The sequence below is a fragment of the Diabrotica undecimpunctata genome, chromosome 5, assembly GCF_040954645.1.
Source record: "Diabrotica undecimpunctata isolate CICGRU chromosome 5, icDiaUnde3, whole genome shotgun sequence".
NCBI classification, from domain to species: Eukaryota; Metazoa; Arthropoda; class Insecta; order Coleoptera; family Chrysomelidae; genus Diabrotica; species Diabrotica undecimpunctata.
The window spans coordinates 95,954,411-95,975,690 of NC_092807.1; the positions used below are offsets into that span (position 1 = coordinate 95,954,411).

The 21,280-nt window shown below is 32.8% G+C and overlaps 1 protein-coding gene across 4 annotated transcripts in view; it reads left to right on the forward strand.

The window, feature by feature from the left end:
• Tpst (tyrosylprotein sulfotransferase) overlaps window positions 1–21,280 on the forward strand; it is a 533,460-nt gene that overhangs the window by 255,278 nt on the left and 256,902 nt on the right. For all 4 annotated transcript variants that reach the window (XM_072532279.1, XM_072532278.1, XM_072532277.1 and 1 more), the window contains one exon: window positions 3,690–3,835. The gene's annotated coding sequence lies outside the window, so the exon portion shown is untranslated. The remainder of the gene's footprint in view (window positions 1–3,689; window positions 3,836–21,280) is intronic.

Genomic DNA, 21,280 nt, shown 5'->3' on the forward strand with positions numbered 1-21,280 from the left:
ACAACCGTATGTCTCTAACTTTATTCCCTATAGTGAAAGAATATTAATATTACAGTTGAAAACCGACTCCATAAACATAAAGATAATTAATTAAAATTTATTATCCAAATTAAGCAGTACCGTTAACCTCCTCGGGCTCAAACATGAATTGGAGTGATTTTTTTGTTGCCAATCAAAATAAAGTTACAATTTGGGATTACTAATCGTAAAAAATAAAAAATAAAAAAAATCCTTTTGGTTTTTTCAAAAATTGTAATATTACGAGTGATACTTTGGGTCTGGACTTACAATAAAAAAATTAATATTCACTTATCATGTTTATTGATGAAATTTAGTAAAACAATTTCTATTGACACTACAACATAAAAAAACCTTGCACCGGACATATTTGACAAACGTCAGGTTGTGGCATCCAAGATACCTGCATTTTGATCTTGATTTTTGGCTTTCATTAACTGGGAGGTGTTTAGCTTTCTTTGACCGTAAGCGTTTATCAGGGATTGGTGCAGTCTTTCTTCTTTTTCTGGTTACATTTTTATTTTCTTCGTCACTTTCGTCGGATGTGGAATCAAACCATTTTGTAACAGCTATTTTGTTGTCTTTGTTAACATGTCGTGGGATCCTCTTCCTGATTTTCTTAGATCTTTATCTGTCTTAAATGTCACATCAGTTTTTGGTATTCTATTTTTCATTAGTGTTCCTGTTACATAAAGCTTCCGTGAATGTAATGCATCAATCAATATTTTTGACGTAAAATATCTGTCAACGATAATAGATACTCCTACTGGCAGAGTATATGTAAGTTTTAAAACAACCCTTGCCCCGATATCCAGCCGTTCTGGTGTAAGTACCAAGCTGGATTCAATAAATCGGCCTTTACCTTCATACATGTGAAAACTAATCGTCGTAGTCGTCATAACAAAATTCTTCAAATCCTACAGGGTTAGGTTTCCTCACACAAACTGTCTCATTGATACTTTTCCATGAAAGGGAATCATTTGCTCATCAATTGACACTTTTTCAGTTCTTTCATTATTCAGACAAGCCCTTTGAATTTGATCCAACAAAGGCCTTACTTTCCAGAATCTATCATTATCTTTAGTCTCCTTGGTTACAGAATCATCGTCAACAATTTTGAGTCGTGTTCGAATGGCAAAAAAACGATTTCTTGACATGTCTGAAATTATTGGTACCCTGGTATCCATTTGCCAAAACATTCGGATTCGTGGTAAATTATAAATACCAATATGCAAGGATCATGCAATAAACGTTTTTAATTCTTCTGCAGAAGTCTCCAAAGATTTTTCAGTTTTTTTTACTTCCTTCATATTTGTGTACAACGCCATGGATTCAAAAAAATTATTGTCGATGTATTTATTGAAGTAGTCAATATGTAGGTCTTGGAATATTTCCGGGATTCAAGGAATCTTGCACAGAGGAGTAATATTGGGCAAATTGTGGTGTAAAATGTGTTCTCTTCCATTCTTTCCTGTTTTTTAGGAATAAAATTAATATGTCACTGATTTCAGCGTGATCGTCACTCCTTTCTTCCTCACTTTCAATAATTATTTCATTATCATTCAGATTTCTAGGTTCATCTCAGTCATCCCCATCATCATCATTGTCAGGAAAAAGGGAGAGATCCAAATCAGAGTCATCTAAATTCACATTATCTGGGATTTCCTGAAGTTCAGTCACAGTCAGCGGCCCTAAAAATAAAAATAAAAAATTTAAAATACAGTACCGTTTAGGACTCAAGGTATCATCAATGATATCTTGTGTTTAGGGCCAAAGAACTATTGTACAACTATCATCCATTTATCACAATTTCAATTTAGTACCTTTTTTTAACACTAAAATGCACTGATTATTCACAGAAATATGCTAAATATTATGTACTTACTTTTATTATTGATGATTTTTTTAGCGTCTGCCATGACGTATTTACCTACAACAAAAGTCTGACTAACTTATTTCAATCGAGAAGTATGCCACGGCGCAATTTTCTACGCATAGTAGATGTTTACCACGGTCGATACTTACTTAAAAATAATTCGTTGAACCGTAGTATCTATCATATATGATAGCTGGGGTCCGAGGAGGTTAATGATATATAATATATAGATTTATTCTATGCAGATTTACAACACCAACAAAAAACATAAAAAAAGGTGAAGTCAACATAATAATGTGCGACTTTAACACCAAAGTCGGTACAGGGAAAGTAGAAGATACTGTAGGATATTACGGTCTAGGAATAAGAAATGAAACAGGATTAGTACAATATTGTTAAGAGAAATAACAAGTCATAAGGGAAATAACACCAATAATAACACCTTTTATCAATTACCACCTATGAGACTTTATACATGGAGTGCACCAGGAGACAACGAAAAAAATCTAATAAGAAACCAAATCGATTATAGTGTTAAAAAAATATTTAGAGATGGATTAAAAGCTTGAAAACATTTCCTAGTGCTTCCTAGTTGTTAGTGGTTAGTAAGAAGGAAGTTCACTATGAATATATGAAGATTGTGAGTGTTACAACAGGTATGGGAGAGATTGATAAATTTCATGTAGAAGTATGTGAAAGCAGGGTTCAGTGCTTAGTCCTCATTTATTCTAATTGTATTGAATTGTATCAGATAACAGCGACGCTCCAGGGTAACATTCCTTAGTGGCTAATGTTTGCTGAGGATTCAGTGTTAGTAGGAAATACTGAAAGGCATTTAGAACAAAAACTGTAACAGTGAAGACAACCTCCTCAGGACATAGGTTTAAAAGTTAGTAAAACAGAAACAGAGTATCTGGAATGTTCATTTAAGAGCATAGGCTAAGACAGCGTTTCTTAAACTGTGTTCCGCGGATTCAGGGTTCCGCGAAAGCTACCAGGAAGTATATAACATAAAAAAGTAATAAAAATTTATCTACACAACTAAACTACACTTACTATTCTGGATATTCTCACTCGGTGTAAATGCGGTTGTCTGACGTCGCGAATTGTACGGCGAAAGACTCATTATACAAGGAAAGGTGGAAGGCCCAAATAGCGAGGAAGATCCTCAACAGGAGGGTACGATCAAATTACAGGAATATGCAAAAGACACTATGCATAAGTTAAAAGAAATGACCAGAAACAGAGGTCTGTTTGGAGATGGACAATACACGACATCACGTCAACCACTACACTAACACCGGGGTTCAGAATTCGATTGAAGAGAGAGATTGAGACAAACCAGGGGTTCCATAATAAAAGTGACTACTACAGAGGGTTCCATTTATCAAAAAGATTAAGAAACCCTGGGCTAAGATATTTAAGGCAGGTTCAAATTCCTGGATGTTGACCTAGTGCAAAAAAAAGAAAATTCGTTTAAGATCATACTTTAAAAGTTAATCGCTTTTCTAGAAACTGTCACTTTGGTCAATAGTCAGTAAACATAAAACACGTCGGAAAATCTTTGAAAATTCGCGTCTCAGTGAGAAAATTATCTAGATATATTTAGAAACTTTTGTTTTACTTGTAATATCCTAAAGGTTATTCTTTCAAAATTTGATAGAGAAATATAAACTTTTAAGATATAGCACGTTTAAAATAAAATGAAAAAGTCTTAAAAACCTTTCACTGTATCTCTATTTTGACGATGCTTTCCTTATTTTTAATCAAAAATAATTCCTGGTTTTTTTTTCAGAGACTTTCGGCAGACAAGAAAAATCTGGATTCAATCGCTATAACCAAGTAGTCTCATTTCGCTATTTCTAAGCGATTTTTTTTTAGGTGTGCTGCTCCTCGGCAAAGGAGGGCCCCTATACTACATTTTTGTAGTTCAATAAGAAGGTAAGGATAAATGATGTTTCCTACGTGGTGGGAATACTTTGTACTCAGACTTGTTTTAATAAAGAAATTAATAAAGGACGAGTGAGATTTAGAGTATTCGATTACACCGTTAATCAAAGTTTTTCATTTAGAATTTATCGCCGTCACGTAGGTGTCTACCTCGTAGAGTAGGCGAGAAGCGTTTGTTAAAAATGTATACTGAGTACGCCGTTAACGCCGAGATTTTCATTAAATTTTCCCAATAATCCGGTTGCCTACGGCAACACTGTCGTTTACCTAACAAAGCTCCCTTATACCTTCGATACTGGTATATAAACGCGTTACGAAACGATTAATAATTGCTATTTTGGCCCTGTTTGTCTGCTTTAACGGATTAATATAAGGTCAATGGCGCACCTCGTAACAAGTAATGGGAGATATCCCGAGGGAAAATTAGGCACGCCTCAACTATTTGTGTACGTTACTAAGATAATGTTATCCCACTCGATGATCCTTGACGCATCGGAAATTATGCTCGGTCATCCACTTAGAAGTGGATTATTGTGCTTCTGGTTGTTTTTGTTCTTTAGACAAATAATGCGTGTGCGTATAAAGTCCTCTTAGATTACGCATGGGCATAAAGAGGCACAAAACAGTCTGCTCATTATAAAATAACAAAATATGAAATGAGACCATTTCGTAAATATTAACTGGGATAGATGTATTTTCTACAGTCTAGGTTTAATAATGTTTGTTTACCTGATCTCCAGTTTCTGTAAGGGAAAGTCATATACCGGGTGGTGAATCGTCAAACGGGAAAAAGGAAACTGAATGGGAAATTCTAAATTGTTGAATTCCGTGTTCTCTAATTATTTTACATCAAAAGTCATCAGATACTATTTTTAGAGAAAACAGATATTAAAATTGTTCTACGACTTAAACAAAGTTTCAAAATTTTGCAAAAATATAATACATTACAGTACAAAATGGCAGATTGTTTGAACATTTGTTATATTTTTATGTTTAGAAATTATCAAATCATTTTTAATTCGTTCTTTAAATAATAAAAATGTACAGTTACAACTAGGAATCAAATCAATTTTAAATAAAATTTGTATCCACTCGACGGTAAAAATTCGATATCGTTTGATCAAAGTTTCTTATCGACAAAAATCAAATAGCGTTTTAAAGGTGATATAGAAAAATGAGTGGGTTATTTTTACCAATTTTCCATAGTAAATCCACAAGGAAACTAAGTTCCTGTAGCTGGCTGTATACCATGCATCACAAAAAATTTGTTAAAATCCTTTATGAAAGGTATAAGTATAAATTAAGAAACCCAATCGAGCTATGTCATGAAGACAAAACGTTTTCAGAAACCATGTTCCATCATCAGTGTCCTAAAAAGTATATAACCACTTTAATTAAAAAGAACATGAAGTTTAAATTTTGACCAAGGTTAATACAAAACGTGGTTAATACTTACTAGGTGTAACATGTACACCTAGTAAGTATCAATGCTATGAAAAATGCAACATCGTCCGGTCTATTAAAATTAATAGACTAAGGTGGCTAGGACACCTTGAAAAAATGGACACCGGAGACCCCCAAAGACAGATATTATATCAAGAGCCAGTAGGAACCAGGAAGAGAGGCAGGCCAAGATCTAGATTTAAAACTCAAGTCGAAGATGACTTAAGGAATCTAGGGGTCAGAAATTGGAAAGCCAGGAAGAAAGATAGGGGGGAATGGAGACTAATTCTTGAACAGGCCAAGACGCAGGGTTGTAGAGCCAAAGATGGTGATGATGAAAATATGCGTGCAAAATAATCGACTCAAAATTATTTTGCGAAAGTACGTCTGCTGTTTGAATCTAAAAAGTGTAAATTTAAACATATTTAGTGTATAATCGTTAACCTCATTATTGATTTTTAAAAAAGTTTTGTTTTTTGGTGAATCAGATGACGTATTACAAATAAATAATGCAACATGTAGAGAGGGGGTCAGATTTGACAAAAATCGACACGCACCGACTTAACGCGCTCGGTTAACATCGTACGCATAAATTTCCATAGCAACCCACTACCACATCAGCCAATTAAGTTCGCAACTGCATCATCAAACCACCTCCGTCAAAGCAGCTCAAGCAGTAGCATTATTGAGAGAAGACCTGAGCCAGAGGGCCGTGGCAAATCGACTAAATTTAAGCCAATCTGCTGTGTCCCGAGTGTATTGTCGGTACCAAGATACTAGTGATTATGTCCGTCAACAAGGAGGAGGCCGTAAACGAATAACAACGGAGAGAGATGATCGATTTCTTGTATCGAAATCTCAAACTGGTGCTAATCGCAAAGAAGAGCTTAGATAGGTCCGAGGTATAGTTACCAGCGTTTGGACAGTCAGAAGGAGACTGAATGCAGCCAACCTGACACCAAAAAGGGCAGCTACGAATCCCAAACTAACTGCTGCCCAGAAGCAAAGGCGATTAGAATTTGCTCGCGAACATCTGGATTGAGACGACTATCAATGTAGTCAGGTATTACTCTCCGACGAAAGTAGGATCTGCTACATGTCAACGACAAGAGGCGTCAAGTCTATAGAAGGTCAGGAGAGCGATTTGCTTAATGTTATATACGAGAAAGTGTGTCCTATGGAGGCGGTTCTTGTATGTTTTAGGCAGGCATTTCCATGGATGGGAAAACCCAGTTAGATTTCGTGCCTGGTGGAGGACGTGGAGGAGGTTTAACGGCGGATCGTTACATCAAAGACATTTTGGATGAACATGTGGTTCCATACGCGAGATTTATTGGCGATGCCTTTATTTTACTGCACGCTAGTCAGTAACCACCACCACCTATCTGACTGAGATCGGCATATCTACAATAAATAGGCCTGCGTTGAGCCCAGACATAAATCCAAGAGAGCATGTTTGGGATGAGCTTAAACGAAGGATCCGGGACAGAAATCATACACCAAGGAGCATAATGGAATTGAGATCTGCGCTTAATGATGAATGGGAAGCAATGCCTCAAGATTTTATTAGAAAACTGATCCGATCCATGTGAAATTGATTAAAAAGTGTAATTAGGAGTAGGGGTGGTAACATCAAATGTTGAAAAATAAAGAAATTCACTTTTTAATTGATGATTTCTCTGTTCTTAGCGTCTTTCTTGCGTTAGTTTCAATGATGAATATTTAGGAAACTCTGTTCGTATTGCATATTATTTTTAATATGCGTCTTCCAAATAATGCAATAGCAGTGTTTGTAAGTTCAATAATAAAGTTATTGTTTGCACATTACATCTTTTTATTTTCATACTTCTTACATTGAAACAGTAGGTGTTATATCAAATATCGTTTTTGAGTCGATTGTTTTGCATTTAAGTGTATTATAGTTAAACATTTAATTAAGTTTTTCGTGTAGATTTTTTGGAATCATTAAAATCATTTAATCAAAAATACACATTTCAAACGCATTCGGCGTTTGTCCCATTCGATCGCTCGCATTGACCAAAGTAGCTGTTATTCGGTTCCCCAGTGACGGGGTTCATTAAAAATTCTGAGTAAGTATTTGCCGGGACAGGATTTAATGCCATTATTGTAAGTAGCCTGTCTGTTAACTTTTTACATCGATTGTATTCAGTTTTAAAAGTCCTGCATTCGCCAACAGTCAGGCATCGTATTTTTTAACTCTTTCAAATATTTAAGAGATATAGTTCAGGAGTGTTTTGTATAAAATCAAACAAAACAGTACAACACGGTCTATAAATGAAGAAAAGAATAATTAAATACCCAAAATAATACAAATACTTTGGGTTCAGTTTTTCAAGTGAATACTAGATGATTATTATTAAGATCTAAATATTATTTATAAGTCTTTTTTATTTTGGTTTAGCTACAAAGTCACCGATTGATATAATGCGAACGGCAGGTAGATGGTATATGGAGAGCGAGTCGTGGGTTCGAAATTACCTTTTAAAATTGGTATTTAGTTCAACAGAACCAATTACCATAGCTAAGAAGAAAAAAATAGAAAGAGGGCGACACTTAATGTTTTTTTAAATAGAAGGTGAAAATTTAAGAAACATTTGATTAACATTTAACAACAAATTTAACCAAAAATGTAAAATATATTGAAGTTACAATTGGTGATTGAATGTTGCCAACACACTCTACAATTAATAACAAATACGTTCGGTGAAAATAGTCCACAAACTTACCTAAGGCTTATGCAGCCTAATCTTTCTTTCTCGTCATAATAGAACTCTTAAATTGTTTAAATTTAATACTCAATCAGGGAACTTGTTGTTCTTTCTGCAGGAAAATTTACTTAATTAGGATTTAACTAGAGTTAAGGGAAACTCTAAACCTAATAATTTAATTTAAATCTTACACTATTATTTATTCACAATTGACGATTTTTGGACTTAAATCGGAAATGAAATAAAAATCGTTATTACAAACTTAAATTTCGGCACTGTGGTTATCAAGATGCCATAACTTTGGTACCCAACTGTTCGGTTTGGTAGTTCAACTGGTGAACAAAGATCTAATCTTTTATTTGCGAAAGGTCCAACAATTCTCAAGCTTTTCTAAGTAACATAGATAACATAAGTAACTTACAGATGTTGATGGTCTGCCTTTTGAAAAGTCAACACTGACAGTACACTGACCATATAAACTACAACAAATCTCGGGAGATTTATAGCATTACATAAGAGTAAATTCGTATTTATTACCACTATATATTTCTTAATACAAACACTTATTTTAGTAATATTTATGCACTTGAAACAAATCGCGAAGGTACATACGTCTTGCTTCTCACAAAACCCACCCACTCTTGGGAAAGGTACCGTTTCGAACCTATAAACTATTTAGCCAATCGAAACTCATAATTTTAAATAAGGCACTAATTTGCAGGAAAAGTATGTCTGTTTTTGTCTTGTCTGTTTTGTTAGCTCCAGTGGATTCAGGTCAAGATGCCATTTATATAGCCCCTTAAACTTGGGTTAACATAAAGTGGCGCCTGTCATCGATCCTAACGGTTAAAAAATTTCACCTGGACACCCAGTAGGGCCTTATGTTATATAAATAAGTACAAAAAGAAAAAAGGTTACAAGATCAAATCTACTGTTTGATATTAACTCTTTTATTTGTTTTTGATTTCAATGAGGGAGTTCAACAAGGAAGGAGTTTCCACGAATTCGTTTATTTACCAAGAAATTATAAACGCCGTCGTCTCCTGGAAACGTTGTTAGAACAATCAATAATGCGAACAACACTCGAACCCAAAGGGCTCTTTTCTGAGCTAAATACGATAATTCTAAATATTGAGGAATTTATTAAAAACAAACAGGAGATTCTGTCCGAACTCTGTAGAACCAAAAACTGGGACATTTTGTGTTTCCAGGAAACCCGTCGCGAAACATATATATGCAGCCAAAGATATATGGACTGCACATAATCGTAGAGGCACCCAAAGCATGTAAGTGCAATCTTTACAAGTTGGGATTTGACAGTGCTATCGGCAGGCAGGATAACGTAAAACGGCGTTGAAATGGTAACCATCGAGAGCTACGATATTATGGTGACATTAGTCTGCAAATTGCTAAGAGAAGCATTTAATTTCTAGCAGACCCATAATTTTAGAAACCAAAAGACCCAGTTCGTGGTGGGAGATTTCAGTAGCCATATTACACCTTGAGGTTGTAGCAAAAAATGGAAGTAGGCGTTAAACGCTAATGTAACAAAAATAGAGAAATGTAATAAAAAATTTAGCAAGAATTACAAGTGGGCTCACAACACAAAATGTGTCAGAATGGCCAACTGACATTCAAGGAAGGATTCAGCCAATTTGCATGACCGTCAAAGACAGTTAACTAGAAATGAATGTAAAAAACAGATATAAACAAGGATAAATAAACGATAAAAAGGGTACTGAAATAAGGAACGTATTAAAGAATGTTTGTAGAAGCCAGGAAAGGATCAAAGTTACTTCCCAACATATCTTATAGTGCTGTAAGAGTTGCCTTAAGTAGTTTATGAGTTTGTAAAAAATGAGGTACATACTAATAAAACATATATTATGTACAATCCAATTGAATCTCTATTTAGTTCTAGTAAATATACAGATACAAAATTAAATTGAACTCCTTTTACCTCTCACGTATTATGTACAGTCTATGTAAACCTGACTTGAATATTTTGAAATCCCTAATTATAAACTATAAACCCTATTATGTAAACCTTAGCATAAATTATAAAAATATAAAAAATAATAAAAACCCTTACTTTGAAAATATAATCTACTCGCCTGCTAGAAAGAAGTATTTCTACACTTCGGCGTTCGATTAAAGGGATAATTACAATTAAAATTGGATATCTCTCCTGACGAGACAGATCCCAGAAATATTTCTATGCACTTATAAGAATAACTCTCTGGTCAAATGTGTACACAAATACCTGCCATACGGGAGAATATGAGGTTAATAAAGCATCACCTTATAAATAGTTACTAATAAACATATGACAGTTGATTATTATTAAAGAAAAAAATTGAAGCCTTGAGAAGGATGTTACTTAATTATAGTTTCAATGTGTAAATGTATTATACAAATAAAGTAAAATTTTTGAGGTCCTACGACCAATTCCTGGATGGACAGCTCTGGAGGACTCTCAACCAACCCACTTTTGGGTGAAATAAACAGATTCAATCCTAATGATCGAAAATCAAACCAAAACGTAAAAAATGATTCTTTTAAATCCAATGTGACTTCTAGTCTCCCATATGACTTTCTATGGGATTTTTCAGTGAGTGTATGTGTGGAAATTGGAAGATGACTAAAAAATAGACGTAATTATTTTCCGTTATAAATATAAATAAAGAAGAGAGTGAAAAATCAAGGTATTTAATCTTGTATAAAGATAAAGATTTGGACACAAAGTTGATTTAGTGAAACAAAACGTTAATGATTTGAAAAATTTGCTGGGACCTTGGATAGATTTAAACAATTATCTGAGTTTCTGAATCAAATATATGAATTGCATGAATAGAAAAAGATAATAGATTATCAGTGAAATGGTAAAAAAATATGGTATAATGAAATATTTTAATTTTTGACTGGTGTATAGATTTTAGAAAATGACTAGAAAATTATAAAATAGCTGCTTATTAAATATTAAATTTCGACTTTCCGAATCAATTATGGATTTCACAAAGAAAAAACCACCAAAATAATAACTCCTTCCCTTCTAATTAAAATAAAATAACATTTTCTCTAACTTAATATTTCTTTCTTAACTTAAAATACATTATTGAAAAAATGGATCACGTGAATTAACCCGCTATCTCCTTACGTTAAAGGTCTTTCTAGAAATAAAGAATCAGCCCAGGACAACTACGAATCTTTCGTTTCGCGTATGCCAAACTATACCAATTCTAAAAAATTGCAGTACCTACTCAGTAGGCAATAGGAATTGCCTATCTATGCCTAAAGCAAATAAGTTTTTTTCTTAATATGATGATATAAGTTTGCCTGAGAAAAAATGGTCTAAAATTAGGGTTTCGAGCTGTTAAAAAGGAGAGGTATCACACACAACTGACACTTCAAACCAGTAGCGTTGTGCGCTAGCTGTCTTTTATTTTATCTTTGATATCTCGCGTTTTTTGAAGAACATAAAAATCGTCTTACACTAGTAATTGGAGATGTCAATGCCAAACTGGGTAGAAAACTAAACAAAGAAGAGATTTCTAAAGTAAAATAGGAGATTTCGGGTATGGTCAGAGAAATGATAGAGGTGTTACTTTGATGAACTACCTAGAAGAAAAGCATATATACGCAATGAACTCCTTTTTCAAAAAGGAGCCCCAACGAAAATGGACATGGATCAGCCCTAATGGATCCACAAAAAATGAGATCGACTACATACTGTCCACGGAACGATATATCATTAAAGATGTAACAGTTCTTCACAAATTCACAACAGGTAGCGATCACAGGGTGGTTAGAGCAAAAATTAGTATTGACAGTAACTATGAAATGAAAATAAAAATAATTAGAAACTGATTCAGCACAAGTGACCATTTACTAAGTATGAAAATACTTATAGAACGAGCAAGTGAATACCACATTCCTCTGTATATAGCGTTCATAGATTTCGAAAAGGCTTTGACAGACAGTGTCGAACATTAGGCAGTGAAAAATTCTTTGATTAACAGCAGAATTGACCACAGATATACGGAACTAATAGCCAATATATATAAGGAAGCCAAAACAACAATTAAGTATATGAAGGAACAAAATCAGTACAAATAAATAGAGGCGTGAGACAGGGTGACACAATATCACCGAAACTTTTCAATCAGGCTCTGGAAGATATTTTTAAAATATGAGAATGGGAAGAAAAAGGAATAAAAATTTGTGGACAACGCTTGAACCATCTAAGGTACGCAAATGACATCGCATTGATAAGCGATAAAAAAGAAGAATTATTTGAAATTAGGAACTGGACGTAGAAGCTGGAAAGATGGGCCTTAATATGAATTACAGCAAGACCAAAATCATAACAAATATAGATGAAGACATAACAATGAGGATCGGACAAGATGAAATAGAACAAGTTCAGGATTATACATATATATATATATATATATATATATATATATATATATATATATATATATATATATCTGGACCAAACTATAAAACTTAACAAAGAAAACCATACAGCAGAGATAAAAATACGAGTTAGACTGGTATGGGCGGTATTTGGAAAACTAAGCTACATTTCCTACTAACCCTAATTTTCGACCATTTTTGTCAGGCAAACTTATCTTATAATATTAAGAAAAAAATTAGTTTTAATTTAATATAAAAAATAGGCATATACGTAATGAGCAGCGTATTTTATTTAAAAAATAAATGAACGAAATAAAATTTTTGTCAAAAATGAATTACTATTAATTGAATTAAACATATTTGCGGCCACTTTTTGACTGGCAACCAGTTATCAATGGTTTCTCCTAATTTTAAAGGTATGTAAAAATATGAGTTTGATCAACTACGTTATGAACGTAGTTATCCTGCAGTGGGGTCTTAGGCTGTTACAATGCCAGTGCAATCTTTACAAAAAAAAAATGCAAAAAAATTAGTTTTAATTTGATATAAAAAATAGGCATATACGTAATGAGCAGCGTATTTTATTTAAAAAATAAATGAACGAAATAAAATTTTTGTCAAAAATTAATTAGGTACTATTAATTGAATTAAAAATATTTGCGACCACTTTTTGACTGGCAACCAGTTATCAATGGTTTCTCCTAATTTTAAAGTTATGCAAAAATGTGAGTTTGATCAACTACGTTATGAACGTAGTTATCCTGCAGTGGGGTCTTAGGCTGTTACAATGCCAGTGCAATCTTTACCAAGTTCGGATTTGACAGTGCTATCGGTAGGCAGGATAACAGAAAACGGCATTGAAATGATAACCATCGAGAACAGCTATATTATAATGACATTAGTCTACAAATCGTCAACACAAGCATTTAATTTATAGCAGACTCATAATTTTAGAAACCAGAAGACCCAGTTCGTAGTGGATGATTTCAGTAAACTAAAAGTCATTTATGAAGGCCGATAACTAATTAAGCGATGATCAGTGGTGCTCAAACAGTGGCTTTAAAATTTAATAATCCTAATCACTTGAAAAGTTATTTTCTATATTTTATGTTCAGCAAGAATGTTGAATTTTGTTCTATTAAAGGCAAATTAACTGAATATAATATTTATATATAATTTATTACATACAATAAAATTTACTTCGTCGACACCCTTGTCCCCCACCGCCATCTTGGAACAAGGGGGCAAAGAGTTTTCGCTCTGTAACTCGTAAATTAGCAACCCTACAGAAAATGTTATAAAACATAATTTGTAGGAAATTAAATATTTTATAACTTTATTTGTATTACTTTATTCGTAAAATTGAAAATAAAAATGTTATAAACAAAAATACCTGAAAATTTTTGAACCAATTTTCTTTTGGGCCTTATAACTTTTTTCTGGTCATTTTACAATAAAATGGCATCATTGTAATATTATAGAGGGCTTTATTTTTACTACAAATTTATTTAATTCCATGAATTTCTCTGGATTTTACAGTGCTCCGAAGTTGGCCGGGTTCTTGAATACACGCCATCTTGGAATAGGTTTTTTAAAGGGTTTTCGTTGTGTATCTCGTAAACTATCGACCCTACAGAACATTGTATGTAACATTGTATTTTTTATCGTAAAATGAAAAATAAAAAAGTTATTAAACATTATATATTGAAATAACAAAAATAACTAAAAATTTTTGAATACATTTTCTTTTCGACCTTTTGTTCGACCTGGAAATTTGTTTGTGTTGTGTTGTGTTGAATGTTGTTCTGTTTTGTTGGAAATTTTGTTCGGGTAATTTTACAATAAAAAGACATCAGAGCAATGTTATAGAAGCTTTTCAATGAATAATTTTTACAGCAAATGTATCGGTATAGCGCAAAAACCCTCTCCCCTATTTTTTCCAAAATGGCGGCCTGGAGACCAGGTTGGCGACCCCACAAACGTGAATTTAAGTTTAAACTTACCATCCCGCTAATCATAACGTTTTTGTAACATTTTAAGTGATTATAAATATTAATTATTAATTAAGATTTGAATAAGGATACGGTGAATTATAAAAGCTGTTCAGCAAACACTATAATATGCTCAAAGATAACCACCTAGTAAAATAACATGCTGGAGGTAGCTCCAAAATGTTTAAATTTCTTAACTATAATATTTATAAATTCGTTGTTATATTTTTAACTGTGTTTACATCTGGGATTGTCTGTTGATTATCATTAATTTTGTTTTTGTGATATTAATGTTAAGACCATATTCCTCTCCCACTGTATTAATATTATTTACTATATCTTGTAATTGTTCTATGTTGTGTGCTATGATAGTCGTATCATCAGCATATCACAAATTATTTATGGGAATTCCATTTATTTTGATACCTTTTTTATTCTGCTGTGTCTTTTTTACATAAATGATAAATCGCACAGGTAAGAGGATGCAGCCCTGTCTCGCGCTCTTAGTTATTTCTGTTTGTTCTGTATATAGACCGTTGGATATCTTTAATTCTGCCCTTTTGATTTCAGTACAGTACTTATATCTTTTCCCTTAACGCGTTTATTAAAACATCATGTCTTACATTGTCAAAAGGTTTTTGCTAATCGGTAAAGACGTGCTTCGTCTGGTCATAGCATTTCTGCACCAATAACTGCATGTAAAAAAGTGCCTCTCGTATTCCTAAACCGTTTTTGAAACGAAACTGAGTGTCTCTGGTTCTCTCTCTTTAAGATGGCGTCCGATAGTCAAGTTGCAGTTTTAACAGCGGAACTAAATAAGCTAAAAAAGCAGGAATTAATTGACATATTAGTGAATTTAAAGTTACTACTGTCCGGTTCTAATCCTCAGTTATCAGATTATGTTAATAAATTAACACAAACAGTGCAAAAAGGTATTAAACCATTCAATGTCGAACATAACCTAGACGTTATTTTGTATGAACAGTGTATAAAGACCAACAAGGAACTTACTAATATAAAAAGTGAACTTGCAGCAGTAAGTAAACTAAACTACATTCGTTTTACAAATTCCCATTTGTCAACAAACGCACGTGAAAGCCAAACAGGGTAGTACTGAGGTATATTATATGATTTTTAAAAATATTTACTTTTGAAACTATTAGTGTAAGAAAAGAGTAAAGGTAAAAGAAATAATAAATTAGACTTACTCACAATCAATTTGGAAAGATTCGAACTTGGATTTGAGGTTCGAATCTGTTTGTAAATGCCCCTTTGTCCGCTTCTTGTTTTTCGACGATAATAGGTTTAATAAAATTGAAGTTGTGGAGTAAAAGTGTTGATTTATTGACAGCTACTGGTAATTACACAATATGATGTTCGTTAGGTAACTACTTATGATTGACTGTATGTAGACTGCGCTCACATGAGCTCAAATCCCCAATTTATAATCTCACAAATATTTCATACCGAAGCACAAAGGTTATTGCTTCCTATCATACCATACTAACTTTGCTTACACTACAATTTAATCTACGCCTTAATTGCGACACTTAGGAAGTTCAATTAGAAAATATATTATTAGGCAATTTATTTAGTTGTAGGTAATGAACTAATTATTAAAATATTACTCGATATCGTTTTACAATGTCACTTATACACGGTGAAACTATAATAGATTAAGAAGTTAAGAATAATGTGAGATTACAAATTAAGGGGTTAATTTGTGATTGAACACAATTTAATTTAACTATCCAGACGACCGGTTTCGCTTTCTACAATATGCAAAAAAACTCATTGTCTCCAAGTAAGAGATGTAGTGCATTCAAGTCCCCCTTTTTTAAATTAAATGTTTGTTTCGTCCCCCTTTTAAGTGTTTTCTGTGTGTCTTAAATTGTTCTTAATTTTTAATTTTAAATATTTGACTTTGCAATCATTTGCCATATATACCAATAGAACTTTATCAAAGAAATTTGATAATTACAAGTTGAAAGAATTGCACACCCACACAATTTGTACATCTAATCTCATTCATTGTCTTACAACTACAACACGCTAAAATTTGAATTTAAACAGACTGGTAAGTTTGGATCTGTAACATGAGAATCCGTCTGGCTTCAGGCAATAAATTATATTTAATAGCCTCTTGACGAATGAGAGGGCGAATATCAACACGTGCTCATGTTTACAGATGGGAATTTGCTAAACGAATATACTTTATCATTCCATCTAGAAAAACGTAGGTAAGAGCAACAAGATTTAATTTCTTTATTAAAAGATAAATATAATAAAAATTCAGCCATGCCCATTCCAACGTCATCTAGCGAAAAAACTGTAAATAAAGCAGGCCCGACCAACTCAGGTTCTACCAGTCAAGAACCCATTAAAATGTCATTAAACAAAAACACAAGTCTACCTCATTCATACATGAGTGATAAACAAAAAGAAAATAAAAACAATCTAAAAACAGGACACTTATCTTGGAATACCCAACCGAAAAAAGAAAACAAATACAAACCGATTATTGGAAGCAATGAATCGTCTACTGGAAACACCATGCCTAGACAAGGTCATGTACATGTGTCCCGCATTGGTGTTGATATGAAAGCCGATGATCTTCTAAAATTTTTGAGTGAGACGGTACCCAATATTACTTTTAACTGCGTTGAATGGCATAGAACTGACAAATACTCCACATATAAGGTATCTTTCTCTTTCGATAAAATTAACGACGTCTACAGTCCTAATATTTGGCCCAAAGGAGCTGCCGTTAGAAGATTTTAACTTTTTAACAAAAATTTTCAGCACAAAAAGAAGACGGAGGAAGAAACCTAGAAGCTTCTACAAAATTTTATCAAAATAAACTAATTCGAAAAGGTCTGGTAAGCATGTTTCATGTTAATTTGCAGTGTATTTCAAATAAAGTCGATATGATAAAATGCTTTTATTGCGGATCAAAAATTATATGACGTTATATGTTTTTCGGAGCACTGGCAAAGTGATGAAGATGTAAAATTAATTAACATCTCCGGCTTTTCATTAGCTAATTTCTTTTGTAGGGTAAAAAAGATACAAGGTGAAGTTGCAATTTATGTAAAAGAAAATCTTATGTATTCTTCTCTTAATCTAAATGAATAAATATAATGTAAAGCAAAGTTCTGAGTTTTGTGTAATTTATGTACCTTCAATAAAAACCAATATTTTAACTGTATACAGATCGGGTAAGGGTAACTTTGACTTATTTGTGGTGAATTTTGCTTAGTAAAGCAGACAAACTTATCATACTTGGTGATTTTAATATAAATTTTAAACTTGAATCTGAACCTTTTTTTGATATTCAAAATCTATTAACATCTTTTGGTCTAAAAACAACTATAAACGATTATACTAGAATCACATCCCAGTCCAGTAGTTGCATCGACAACATTATGACAAATTTTTCTGAAACTATCTACAGAATGGGCGTATTTGAACCTTTTTTTTCTGACCATCGAGCTCAGTTTTTATTTATTGACTCTGAGCGTAACCTTGTTGACACTTATCAAACATTTCAACGGTTTATTACTTCTTCTGGTTTACAGCTCTGGAAGCTTAAACGTGCGCTAGCTAGTACAAATATGGACTTTTTCTACGATATTAATAATGATCCTGGTTTTTTAACAGTCTTTCTTACCGAAACTTATAACAATTTAATATTCAAGCATTTTCCACTAAAAAAAGTACGACAAATGGCTGAAAAAACACCTGTGCAATGGTTTAATAATGAATTAAGGTCTTACAGATCTAATCTTTCTCTTGTTAAACACATTGCAGATGCTACTAAGGATCCCGATTTATTCAAAGTATATAAACAACAAAACGTTGAATATAATCGGCAATTAAAAATTTCTAAAAAGTCAGCTTACTGTAATTTTATTACTAATTCCAATAATAAACCTAGAGACTGCTGGAAAATAGTAAATTTCGAAAGAAACTACACAAGATCCAGTTTGGTACAACCTGATCTACGTCCAGACGAAATGAATCAATTTTTTACTACAATTGCAGAGAATATAATTACATATCTTCCCAATATTAACGTCCATGTCCTCGTCAATGATAGAAATTATCATTCTCCGAGCAAGTCCTTTTATTTTCGTCCCGTTCTGGAAAAAGAGTTCTCTCAAATAATAAAGTTTCTTAGTAATTCTAATTGTAGGTACGTTCACGAAATTAATAGTAAAATTTTAAAAGAAATTTACCAAATAGTTTTAATACCTTTCACTCATCTTATTAATTTAATTCTATCAACTGGAGTATTTCCAGAAGTACTAAAATACTCAAAAGTACTACCAATCTACAAAAAAGGTGATTCCTCACAAACTGACAATTACAGACCCATAAGCATTGTTTCTACTTTTGGGAAAGTGATTGAAAAGGTTATCAAACATCAATTTTATTCCTATTTTGAGTCAAATAATTACTTTAGCAACTCACAATATGGATTAAGAAGTGCTCGTTCTACCATGAACGCGGTATTTAATGTTGTGAGCGAGGTGATTGAGGGGCTTGAACGCGGCAATCGCATAGCAATTTCTCTTTGCGACTTGTCGAAGGCTTTTGATTGCGTTTCACACGACATTTTGCTTCACAAATTAAATTACTATGAGATCAGAGGTATCCCTCTTAAGCTTATAACTTCTTATCTATGTGGCAGACACCAGGCGGTAGTGTCTAAAGGTCATCTCTCCGATTTTCTATCCGTAAAACATGGAGTCCAACAAGGTTCGGTCTTAGGACCTCTTTTGTTTATTATTTATGTCAACGATCTGCCTAAATTCATATCTCCGTCCAAAACCATACAATTCGCAGATGATACGACATACGTTATATCAGGAAAAAATAATGATGATTTAAAAATGTCTCATGAGTAAGTTTCTACTAAATCTAGCTCATGGTTTGCTGCAAACAAACTAAAACTCAACTGTGATAAAACGCAAAATTTGGTTATATCTGCAAGTAATTTACACAATTATCTAGTTAACAAAGAGACTGTTAAACTATTGGGATTAACCATAGATAATCGACTCAACTGGTCGGCTCATATCTCACAACTTAAGAAAAAGCTATCAAGTTCATTATTTGTTATTCGACAACTAGCAAGGGTTGTCAACTTTGAAATATTAAAAATAATATATTTTTCCTTATTCCACTCTCATCTAAACTATGGTGTAATTATATGGGGCAATTCAACAAATGCACTTCAAATTTTTAGAATGCAAAAGAAAGCTGTCAGGATTTTAGCAGGGGTTAGTTATCTAGAATACTGCCGACCTTTCTTTATCAAATTCAAAATTATGCCGCTACCTACTCTGTTGATATTTCAAGTTCTAACTGAAATTCACAGAAAACGTGCCCATTTGATAAAGCAGTCTGATGTCCATGTTCACAATACGCGAAACTGTCACTACCTACGAACAAATCGCTGTAGATTAAGTCTCTCAGAAAAAAATAGTCTTTTAATTATAACTATTACAATATTTTACCAAAAAGTATAAAACAGCTAAGCTGTAATAGTTTCGATAAAGTTATAAAAAAATATCTTCTAAAACATTGTTTTTACTGCTCAGAAGAATATATGACTCATTGCAGAACATCCACTGAACTGCTTACCGTAACTTTGCCATAAATGTTTTTCTGTTTAATATGTGTTCTTGTTTGTATATATTTAAGTTACGTTTTATATTCCTTTTTTAATACTATGTATGTTCTTTTTGACTTGCTACAAACAATATTTGTATATGTTATGTAGTTAAATAAATACTCTACTCTACTCTACTCAACTCTTCACATTTGTTCTTCACATGTTGCTTTTTCGACTAGAATAATTATTGACAATAATATTGTTCGAATGTGTGATAAATATGTACTTGGTTGGACTTTTTTCGCATAAGATTCTCAACAGTCCTGTATTATATACTCACGTTACAGCAGAAGATGTTCAATACTTAAGTCTAGTCTCAAATTAACCATTTACCGTTGCATGAAAAGTAATGCACTTCACTCAAGAATACTAATGTTTGTTTTAAGATTGTCTCGTTTTTCAGAACACTTTCTGCTTTCGAAATTGCCAGTTAATGGAGTGTTGTAATCTCAAGCGGGAATATCATTCCAAACTGCATGCGCGAGCGAGTAAGGAATTGTCTGTCAGGCTATTTTATTCATTGTATCATTCTTAATAAAGTAAAAATAATATTCCAAGGCAAAATATAAAGCAACTATGTTACTTTTTTGTGTATGCTTTTAGTATTAGGGCGTTGGGTATTTTGTTGCTTTTATATAAAATAAAATAGTAAAATTAAAAGGTTGTGAGTGGCTTCTAAAAGATTATTTAGAGTACATGAGGAATATTTTCTAAGCTCTCAAGAAATAGGTAGGCATTTTATTGGACCAATAAAGTAACAGCTATAAAAATCAAATATTATGGGAAGTTACAACATTCTAATAGAGCAATTAAAATATATTTTTTAGTTTTTTTCTTATCCACTAGGATAAGTGAGCTTTCAATTCTGTAGGGCGTTACATAAGTTTCTAGAAAAATGAGACGTTTTTTTATTAACCGCGTCAACCACTGAGGGTTATTAGCGGTAGGATAAAATACAATAATTACAAAGTAAATTACAATAATTTCAGTTGGTATTTAAATTAAAAATTAAAGTTCTATTATATTAAGATCTGTGCAACATAAAACGTATTTATAATTTGTGAAGGACGTTAATGACCTTTAGATAGTTACATAAGTTTTTAAAATTGCAATTAGGCATAAAACTGGTGAAATATTGTCAGAAATTGAGTGTTTGTGTCTTTCGTTAATGCAT